Below are 11,409 nucleotides of genomic sequence, written 5' to 3' on the forward strand. Positions count from 1 at the left end.
GGGGGAGGGAACAGGGTAGTGGGCTCACCTTTGAAGTCTCATCATCTGGGCTCTGAGGCCCCCCCCTCCATCTGTCAAAGGAGCCCTTGTTTCTGCGGCTCCATCAAAGGGGCCTGGACCGGCCAGAAGAGCTGACCGTTGGGCTGGGGGCCAGGCAGAGGGGCCTGGTGGGCAGGTCCCATCTCCAGGGTGCAGAAGAGGGGGTATTCCTATCCTCCTCTATTCCCTGAGGAGTTTACGGCTATGTTGGGGGGTGTGTGTGTGCAGACACTCCTGGAGGGGAGGAGGCAGGGGGTGTCGGAGGGTCTTCTGCAGCCCCGCCCCCTGAGGAAGTGCCCAAGCTCCCAGCCTCTTTGCCCCTAATTGCTTGGCAGCGTCCCTCCCCAGTGTGGCCATTTCTAAAGATGATCAAAGCGCCCTAATTAGCGCAGTAATTGCCGCCCTGGGAGGAGCGGGGTGGGAAGAGACGGAGGCAGGCGGACGCTGCAGTGGCCCCGAGGGGAAGGCGGGAGATGAAAGTCCCCCCCACAGTGGCCCAGTTCAGGAAGGACAGGCCCCAGCAGCCTCTGCCGCTCTCCCAGACCCCCTGCCCTGTGCAGGGCCCGCTCGGGCTGCCCGGGCAGCATTGTTCTCAGTTGCTGTGACCCTGATCTGGCAGGAGAGTCTTCTGTGTCTCATGGGAAGGGCCACCAATGGGCAGCTCTCAGGGGCCCATGTCCCCTACCTGGGCATCGAGGAGCTGCCCTTCTACCCCACAGAATGTCCTGGGACCCAAAAAACCGTCCTGGTGCCCCCATTCATTCTGGTGACCCCAGGGAGCCTTTGGCCCGGCCTGGTGCTTTTTTCAGAGTAGATCTGTCATGACAACTGTTCATTAACATTGTCCTTTCTTCTCCACTTTTGCTCCTTCTGCATAGGTGAACGCAGCCTGATGGGAACCTGTCCCACCTTTGACAAGACAGAACCTCAGACCTGCAGAGATAGCCCAAGTCAGGGGTCCCATGGGGTTGATGGGTAAGAGGCAGAGAGGGGGCAGCTGGATCCAGCAGCTTTTCCAAGTTCCTCCTGTGCCACTGTGGGCAGCAGACAAGAAGCTTGATTTTTTTGTTTCTCCTTGAAATTCTCTTCCCTGGAAGGTTGCAATGCCCCATGAGTTTGGTTCTCCCCAGCCTCCCTGGGGCACTGATCACAATGAGGCTCCCAACCCCTGGAACTCCAGTCTGAGTCAGCTCAGCCCTGCCCCCGAGAGCCAGTCACCAGCATCTCTTCCCAAGTCTGCATTCGGTGACATCACTTCTGTATCCTGAAGTCAGCCCTGGTGGGAATCAGCGAATGCTAACAATCAGAGCTCTTTTTCCCAGGAGAGCCAGTGATTTGGCACTTACTATCATACCACTGCATTGTTCGGTCGCTAAGTCATGTCCAACTCTCTTTGACCCCATGGACTGCAGCATGCCAGGCTCCTCTGTCTACCATTATCTCTGGGAATTTGTTCAAATTCTTGCCCATTCAGTTGGTTATGCTATCTAACCATCACATCCTCTGCCACCCCCTTCTCCTTTTGCCTTCCATCTTTCCCAGCATCAGGGTCTTTTCCAAGCAGTCAGCTCTTCCTATCAGGTGGCTAAAGCATTGGAGCTTCAGCATTAGACCTTCCTGTGAATATTCAGGGCTGATTTCCTTTAGGACTGACTGGTTTGATCTCCTTGCAGTCCAAGGAACTCTCAAGAGTCTTCTATGGTACCACATTTCGAAAGCATCAATTGTTTGGTGCTCAGCCTTCTTTATGGTCCAACTCACACATCTGTGCCTGACTATTGGACACTGCACACCTTTTTCCCCTGATTACCATCACATCTCATAAAAATAATACCTCTGATTCAGGAATGCCATGAAAATACTGAGTCTATTTACTGTCCCCACCTCCCTTTAGGGTAAGATCCCCACCACTGCCAAAGAACAATTAGGGAGCTCACAGCATGGACTGCAAGTCCGCTCAGACCCCAGCTCACCCTCCTCTGGCTCCTCTGCCACTCCTGTTCCCGTGGCTGGATCACAAGCCCTCCCCTCTCCTGTGCCTTGACACCACCCCAAGTCCAGGTCAACTTCATTCACTTCCACAGGTCACCTCCTGAGAACTTATGTCTACATCCACATCTCATGAAATGATTCTATTATCGGCGATGGGTGCATGCGTTCCTTACCTGCTTCTCCTGTTGGACCATGATGGAGAGGACTTCCGGCCACTGTTCCAGCAGGTCCTCTCATCTCTGTCACCTCACCCTTTCATAGCTTCTTCAGAGCAGTGACTTCTCTGTTGCCAGCTGTCCAGTGGGATTCTACTTGTTTAAGGGGCTCAGTCTCCATCTTCTAGAGTGGACAGCTCCCTCCTCTCCCCACCCCACTGCAGGGCTCACTGCTGCACTCTTGCTAGAATCCACTCCCCCCCAGGGCCCCTCCTCTGAGTGGACTGGATAAAAGGACAAGGGAGAAGGGCCTTTGGGATGGCAGTGTTGGTGGACAGAGTGTCTTCCCTCACAGCTCTAGCCAGGTAGGAAGAGGAGTGGAATTCCTAAAGGAATCAAGGAAACCCTTGCTCCGGAATCAGGGAGCTGGGAGAGGGAGAGACTGGCATTCCAGTGCCCAGTGGAGGTCACCTCAACCAGAGGACTCGCTGACCGGCTGAGGCCTCTGGAAGTGCTGAGTGGGGAGGGGCCTACATCCCCCCACCTCCGTGATGGCTGGTCCCTAAGCATTTACAGAGGGCCTTCCACGTGTGTCCACAGGCCTAGAAGTTGGCACCTAGTGCGAATGAGACTGGTGGCTTTTGGAGAAAAAAGGCAGCACAGTTAAGATGCTGCCAGCCCTATGTTGCCATAACGCATGTCTGGCAGGCAGGACAAGCTCCATAAGGTGCTGGGGTCCCCATGCAAAATGAAAACACAGGGCCCCTTGTTCAACAGTTGTTAAGAGTTTCAAGATCATGATACGCTGAATATTAAACCAAGTGTGGGGCCTTGCAGAGCAAGGGCCCTGTGCCCAGGGGAGTCACCCTAAGAGAAACCTCTGTCCGCTGGCAGGTTGGGCCCCTGGCACTTCTCATTTTCAGTGAAAAGGAGCTACAGCAGCCTTAGGGCCTTGACTCTGGTTCTAGGGCTCCCTGGCCCAGGTGAATCAGAAGCAAGGGCCTTGTCTTTCTGCTGATGCTGACACTGAATCTGGGCTTCCCAGATGGCTCAATGGTAACGAATCTTCTTGCAATACAGGGAATGGAGGAGATGCGGGTTTGATCCCTGGGTCGGGAAGAGCCGCTGGAGAAGGGAATGGTTACCCACTCCAGTACTTTTGTCTGAGAGGAAGCTGGTGGGTTACAGTCCATGGGGTCACAAAGAGTCAGATTCGATTGAGTTACTGAAGACACACACACACACCCCAACACTGAATAATGAAGCAGGAGGGGAGACCCCTACTCACTGTCCCACTACCCCACAAGAGCTCCTGGAGCTCCACCTACACTCGGGAAAGGGAGAAGTGAAAGTCGCTCAGTCATGTCCGACTCCTCGTGACCCCATGGACTATACAGTCCGTGGAATTCTCCAGGCCAGAATACTAAAGTGGGTAGCCTTTCCCTTCTCCAGGGGATCTTCCCAACCCAGGGATTGAACAGTCTCCCGCATTGCAGGTGGACTCTACCAGCTGAGCCATGAGGGAAGCCCACAGGAGAGGGAGAGGCGCTTTAATCAAGTGAGAGCCTGGAGTCTCCATGGACGACGCCCAGGAGAAGGCTCTAACATGGAAGGTGGAGAAGGCTCAGAATCTGGCTGGATGTTGGGATGAGAGCTGCTTCCTGCAGTGACAAAAGGGTCTCTGTCCGGCACAGTCTCGGGCAAGCCCGAAAAACTTAAATTGATTTAAATCTACATACTGCTGTGTCGCAGTACCCCCGTAAGCTGGTGGGAGCCACCTGCGGTTGTGAGCTCGGTTCTTTGATGTCTGTCTGCTACCAGGAGGAGGGCTTTCTGCCTCATCCCCATGGTGTCCCCAGCACCTAGATCGGAGCCTGACACTCTGTACTTGCTAAACAGGTGAAGACATGAGGGCTGGCCCGTCTTCTGGCTCCAGGGACTGGCACATCAGCTTCAATCTGTCTGAAGCCGTCCAGGATCTCTAGGTTCCCCAGCCCCTGTGGGCTCTTCCCCATCAGCTGCCTTTCATTGCAGCTGGGTGGGGCCTGGTCTGCTGCCCCCTCTCACCTGGGCCCACATTCACTCTGCCTGGTCTGTCCTCTGCTCTGGAGTACGGGTCTCCCTTGGAGTGCAGGTCAGTGGAGCAAGGCAGGGTTGGGGGTCGGTGGGAACCATCACGTCCCATGGTTATTTCTGAACCAGCAGGTGGCAGAGCTGGGGTCTCCACCTCACCTCCTGCTCCCCTGTCCTTCCTTTTTCCCTCCTGGTTTTTCTGGGGCTGGGGGCAGGATCTTTGTCCAGGGTGCGAGATGAGGAGGGGCTGTTAGTGACACCTGCGGCCCCTGCTTTCCCAGCCTCCCTTCCAGGCCCCAGGCTCCTGCCTGCGAGGTGAGCTGGCCTTGTCTGCTGACCCTCCTGCCATGGGTGCCCTCTGAGGCCACAGTGGCTTCACCTCACCCCTCCTGCAGGTAGGAGCGAAGTCTGAGAGAAGGAGAGAACCTTGGACCTTTTAGTCAATACCTCAGGAAAGCCCCAGCAGGCTCGGGTCGGGAGACCCCTGTGGACTCTGGTGACCTGGGCCAGCCCTGCAGCCTCCCTGCTGGCACTGGGCCCTCTCTTGTTTTCAGAGGAGGATGGGAGGGGGACCGTGGGCCTTTGGAAATGGTGAGGAGGGACCTAGGCACTTGCCACCCTGGACGGAACTGCCTCTCCAGGTCACTACACTTGTCCTCTGGGGGAGGACCTTTCCCACCTCCCCCATCAGGCCCCTCCAGGCCATGGATGTGCTTGCCCCCCCTCACCCCAAATCACCCTGACCTTCTGGTCCTGCCAGAGGTGGACAAAAGGGCAGCTGGGTTGGGGGAGGGGTGACTAACCCACAGCTGACCAGGCCACCTTTGAGGGCAGTGTCCCAGGACCTGAGGGTAGGACCCACAGCTATGCCGGCTTCTCGGGCCAAACATGGCCAGCTGGACACAGAAGCGCCCATGAGCCGGCTGCTGACATGTTGAAATATGAGGAGAGGGGGACTCAGGCTGTTCTTCGGATGACAGGCTGCTCTGGCCGTGATTCAGAGCTCAGGCCTGGGGGTTCTGACTGTACCTCTGGGTGATTTGGGGTGAGTCACTTCCTGTTGAGGGTTGGATTGTGTTCCCCAGAAGATATGTTGTCCTAACCCCCAGAACCTCAGAATGTGACCTGATTTGGAAACAGAGTTTTTGCAAACATAAAAAAACTTGAGAATGTCATACTGGAGAAGGGTGGGCCCTTCATCCACTGCGCTCAGTTGCTTCACTCTTTTCGACTCCAAAGACTGTAACCCGCCAGGATCCTATCAATCCATGGGATTCTCCAGGCAAGACTATTGGAGTGGGTTGTCATGCCCTCCTCCAGGGGATCTTCCCAACCCAGGGATCCAACCTGGATCTCCTGTGTCTCCTGCACTGCAGGCAGATTCTTTACTGCCTAGCCAATGGGGAAGCCCCTGTGTCCTTGCAAAAGAGAACAGATACACAGGGAGAAGCTAGTGTGACAATGGAGGCAGACACTGGAGTAGCGACAAGCCAAGGACTTCTGGCCACACGGGAAATAAGAGAGAGTCATGGGACAGAGCCTCCCAAATAGCCTTTGAAAGAGCATGACCTTGCCAGCACCATGATTCTCTTGGCCTCTAGCCTCCAGAACTGTGAGAGAATAAATTTCTGCCCAGTGTGTGATCATTTCTGATGGCAGCCCAGGGAACCATACACTTCCTGTTTCTCAGCCAGTCTGGGAAATGGGATAATATCACCCATCTTGCTGGGAGGTGTGAAGGACACCCACTGGGCTTCCAGCAAAGAGCTGGCAGGGATTGTTATCATTGCTGTAGATCAGCGCTCTGTACATGCTGGGAATCCATAAGATGCTGTCTCCTGGCACAAACATGATGAGAATAGCGAGGGCCCGATCCTGGAAGGCACCAAGGGAGATGCTGGCGCCTCGAGAATGGAAGAGAAAGGGACCTGGGGCAGCAGTGTGGAGTGGGGGAGGGGCCCCCCAGGTCCTGTGTGGCCTGATGCACAGAAGGTGTCTGAGTATTGCGGGTTCCCCTTGCCCCGAGGGCCCTCCCCCAGGCATGGCCTGTCTTCTTCAGCTTGTCAGCTTTAGTTGTTGCTCTGATTTTTCCCGCCCTTTGGGCTGTACCTGACTACTCTTTTTTTTTCTTTGGCCACACTGCGAGGCTTGCAAGATCTCAGTTTCCAGACCAGGGATTGAACGTGGGCCATGGCAATGAAAGCCTGGTATCCTAGCCACTAGGCCACTCTTGAGAGTCTCTCAGACTACAAGGAGATTAAACTGCTCAATCCTAAAGGAAATCAACCCTGAATATTCATTGGAAGGACTGATGCTGAAGCTGAAGCTCCAATACTTTAGCCACTGGTGGGAAGAACTGATTCATTGGAAAAGACCCTGATGCTGGCAAAGATTAAAGGCAGGAGGAGAAGGGGATGACAGAGGATGAGATGGTTGGATGGCATCACCGACTCGATGGACATGGGTTTGAGCAAGCTCCAGGAGATGGTGAAGGACAGGGAAGCCTGGTGGTGCTGCAGTCCATGGGGTCACGAAGAGTCAGACACGACTGAGCGACTGAACAGTAACAACAGCAACAAGGCCACCAAGGAACTCCTAGGCTGAACTTGACTTTAAAAGGGAGAGGCAAGAGTGCTGCTTGGGGCTGGGGGCAGGGTGTCGAGTCAGGGGCCCCCACATCGACACCCTGTCCTCCTGCAGGCTCCATGGGTGTTTAAGAATGGACAGGTCCTGGACCTGCACGAAGGACTCTCTGTGGTTGGCGAGACCCCTGGCTTCTGACCGGGTATGTTCAGCAGGGGTCACAGGCATGGAAGCACGAAGACCATGCCCTTCATGCCCCCAATTCAGAACCCAACCTTTTGCGTACATCCCATAAACTGTTCAGTCATCATTCTCCTCCACTCAACCCTTTCCTTTTAAAACAGCTGGGAGGAGAAGGGGGTCATCCCCACCCTTTCCCCTCCCCCAGGCTCATTCTGGCCTTCTCCAGCAGGGTCAGCCCCCTACCCTCATCACTGGTATCCTGCGGGGATGGGAGGAGGGTCACAATGCTTTTCCACTGTAACCACAGACTCCAACTTTTTTGTCTTCATTTAGTGAGAAATGTTGGAGAGTTACGGGGAATTTTGCAAAAAAAAAAACAAAACAGGAAAACATAAGCAAAATACAAAAACTCAAGTCCAGATGAGTTCATAGAACATGAGGTCATGTCCTACTAACAGTGTCTGCCCAAGTGGGTACCACTGTGGGCTGGGCAGTTCACCCCTTAAGTTGAACCACATGAAGTTCATCAAAGTGGTCTGATAAATTCAAAAGAGCTACAGTAGATTTTTTTATTTTATTTAAAAAAATTTTATTTTATAGTTTCCCAAGTGGTGCTAGTGGTAAAGAACCCACCTGCCAATGCAGGAGACAGAAGAGACACAGGTTCTATCCCTGGGTTAGGAAAATCCCCTGGAGGAGGGCGTGGCAACCGACTCCAGTATTCTTGCCTGGAGATCCCCATGGACAGAGGAGCCTGGTGGGCTACAGTCCGTGGAGTCGCAAAGAGTCAGACAGAACTAAGGTGACTTAGCACAAGCACATTGCTAATTAACAATGCTGTGATAGTTTCAGGTGGACAGCAAAGGGACTCAGCCATACACACACACATACCCTTTCTTCCCTAAACTCCCCTCTTATCCAGGGTGCCACATAACATTGAGCAGAGTTCCATGTGATGAACAGTTGGTCCTTGTTGGTTAAATACAGCAGATAGTGCATGTCCATTCCAAACTCCCTAATTATTCCTTGCCCCCACCCTTCCCCCTGGCCACCATAAATTCGTTCTCTAGGTCTGTGAGTCTGGTTCTGTTTTATAAGTTCATTTGTATCAATTCTTTTTAGATTCCACGCATAAGGGAAGTCATACGATATTCCTCCTTCTCTGTCTGGCGTACTTCACTCAGTATGACCATCTTGAGGTCCATTCATGTTGCTGTCAATGGCATTATTCATTCTTTTTAATGACCGAGTGTATATCCCATTGTGTATATGTACCACGTCTTTATCCATCCCTCTGTTGATGAACTTTTATGCTGCCCCCATGTCTTGGCTATTGTAAGCAGTACAGCAGCTTTATTTTAAAATGTCAATATTTACTACATGCCAGAAACTACATCTTTCTCATCATTCAAACATGATAGAAACCTTTAGGAAAGGAGAACACGTGTAGGCAAAACTCTTTTAAGTTGAATACGTGTGCAATTTTGAATACCATTGTTCAACCCTGTGCAAACCAGTCCACAATTGTGCCTGTTTCCTCTCATTTTCTTCCTTGTCTTTTGTCTTCCTTGCTTGTGATCTCTCTCCATAAGTTTTCTTTTCTCAGTCTTGTTGTCAGCTGTTACTTTGAAATTTGCTAATTTAACGCCTTCAATTTCTACTATAATATTCACATTTCTCCCCACTCCTACGTGAAAGATTCTCCCTAATCAATACTTTTTATTCTTATGGATTTCCTATCTTTTTGTTAATATGAGATGATCTTTGTAGAACGCATTGTCTCTCTGATGAAGAGACATTTACTAAAGTTTTGTGGTTTCTTTCAATTTCCTTCCATTTATTCACTTATTTTCTTTCATGAAAATAAACTAAAATTAAAATATATATTTAAAATAGTCAGATCCCTTCTCATAGCAATATTTCTATGCATTTAACACTAAATTTCTACCTGTATCAGTGCAAAAAGAGATTTCTGGAAATGGTTATTATTCACTGATTATGGCTATTTCTGACAGGGAGATTTATTTTTATTTTGTTTTGCTTCTTACCTCTTCTTTGTGCTTTCTCAGTTAGCTTGAACTCTTTAAGCATTTGTACAAATGCAAAGCATTAAGAGTATAAAAGCAAAGTGCCAGACATCAAGTAGATACTTATCAATGATACAAAGTTGACTTAGTGCAGTATCTCACCCGGTAAATATTAACAGGGAAACAGCTGGAGCATAAGCAATTTCTCGTGGTTCTATGTAATACAATCTATTATACCTTTAATAATAATTATTTAAGCCAAGTGTTATCAGACCCAGTTTGCAGATAAGGCCACTGAGACGCAGAAATATTGCGTGATGTGGCCAAGATCAGATCACCAGAAACTGGAGGAGCAGAGAGGAAAAACAATCCCACTTGCTGCTGAAGGCCACTCCCTTGACCACTGCCCTGCCCTCCCTCCTGAGCCCACGGGGACCTCCCGGCTGCTGTCAAGGTTCACTGAAGGCTCCTGACACAAAAGTCAAAGGTTCTTCTTGATAGTATAGAGGGTTTGCCTCCCCCTGGGGGAGACCTGGCTGTGCTGAGGCAGGAAGAGGCAAGGTGGAACAACTGTGATGGCACTTGGGGGAAAGGGTGGCGGTCTACGGGAGGCAGATGAAGCAACGGGTGGGAGACCAGGGGCCTGGAAGAGCTGGAGCAAGATGGGAGACTGGAAGCCAGGGCCTCAAATGCTGCTGAAGTCTTCACAGCATCCATCTGGTACCCCTAGGTTGGTTCTGTCCCCCAAGGGCCCTGGAGGTCTCAAAGGCTGAGTTGGGGGTGGTTCAGCTACTCTCTGAGTCCAGCTGCCACCCATGGAGGAGAAGGGGGAGGACAGGGACACCAGGACCCTCCAGTTGGGCATGTCAGCCCCCTGGCCAGAGCGCCAAGGTCCAGTGGAGGCTGGCAGCCAGGGCAGGGGACCAGAGGTTGGTGGGGAACGGCATAAACTCCCCAAGGCAGTGAGCGAGGCATAAGCAAGGCGCCTTGCCTGCCAGGCCCCCTCCCCTGTACACACGCATGCACACACACACACACACACACACTGAAATGCAGCCCATTTGCACGGTAATGTCTTTGCGACAGCAGGAATTATCTGCAGCATTAGCAGCAGCTAGGTTGGGGTGGGGGGTGGAGGGCAGGCTGAGGGCAGGGGCCCCAGGCTGAGCCTGGGGGATACCAAGGGAGGAAGCAGGCCCCCAGGGTGGGAGCTGGGGGCCTGGAAACTGCAGAGGCGGGGGCATGGGTGGGATGCAAAGGGCTTGGTGAGGGCCAGGCCCAGGTGGTTGGCCCCTGCCCACTGCTGTCCAGTCCTTTCCTTCCTGTGTCCAAGGCCTGTAAGTGGACAAATAACCAGGGGCACTAACTCAGGACCTGAAATCACAGCCAAGCAGCCCCTGCGTCCTGTCCTGGCCTCAGGGCTATGTCTGCTACTCAGTCCTGGGCTGCTGCATCCTCTCACAGATTGGGCGGGGGGGGGCAAGGGTGATGAAAGCCTTCAGGAGGGAAGACACGTGTGTGCATGGCAAGGGGTGGCAGGGTTGGCATGAGCTATTTCCCTCTGTGACCGTCAGAACCTGGGAAGCAGGGCCAGGTTATCCAGCAATGCTGGGGCCGGGGGGCGGGGCGGTTGGGGAAGAAGGATCCCTTCCTTCCTCAGATCAGGAAACTGAAATGAGCCACCACCTGGGTCTTCAGCAAAAGCCTCTGAAAGGCTGTTTCAGGGTGAGGACACTGGGGCCTAATCCTTTCCCATACCCCCTTAGCCAGCAGGCCTTGGCAGGGGCTGCAAAGCCCCAGTTTAAAAAAAAAAAAAAAACAACAAAAAACAGGGGAGCAAGCTGGAACCTTCCAGGCTGCTTGGGATGCTAAGGTTGCAGTGATGTGGGGGTGGGGCTGGTCCCTGGAGTACCTAGCGTCCCACCCTAGGGCTCTGGTGCATCTGCCGCGGGGGTGCTGGTGAGTCATGCCTGTCAGTCTGACAATAAAGCCGGGCTCCATGACTCTGGCGGCAACAGAGCATCCTGCCCACCTGTGGGCACACCCAGATTGCATTTGCTGAAATAAATTGCTGGAGAAAATAAATCCTGCACACATGATTAATGGGAGGCAGGGAGGCAGGCAGCCGCCACAAAGAGCCGCTGGGGAGCAGAGTGACAGTCGGGCACAAAGCCAGCACAGCCGTGGGGCCTTCAGGAATGGGCTCTGGTGACTGCACAAGCCACCAGGTCACCGTGGCCCTGGCACTGCCACCAAACAGGGTGTCTGAGGCTGCAAGCCAACAAGACCCCGGGGGCTCTGACAAATCCCTGGCTTGACTCTCCACCATTGCGGGCAGGGAGAGGGGGCCGATCCTG

The sequence above is a fragment of the Bison bison genome, unplaced genomic scaffold (assembly GCF_000754665.1).
Source record: "Bison bison bison isolate TAMUID 2011002044 unplaced genomic scaffold, Bison_UMD1.0 scf7180017864068, whole genome shotgun sequence".
In the NCBI taxonomy this organism is placed as follows: domain Eukaryota; kingdom Metazoa; phylum Chordata; class Mammalia; order Artiodactyla; family Bovidae; genus Bison; species Bison bison.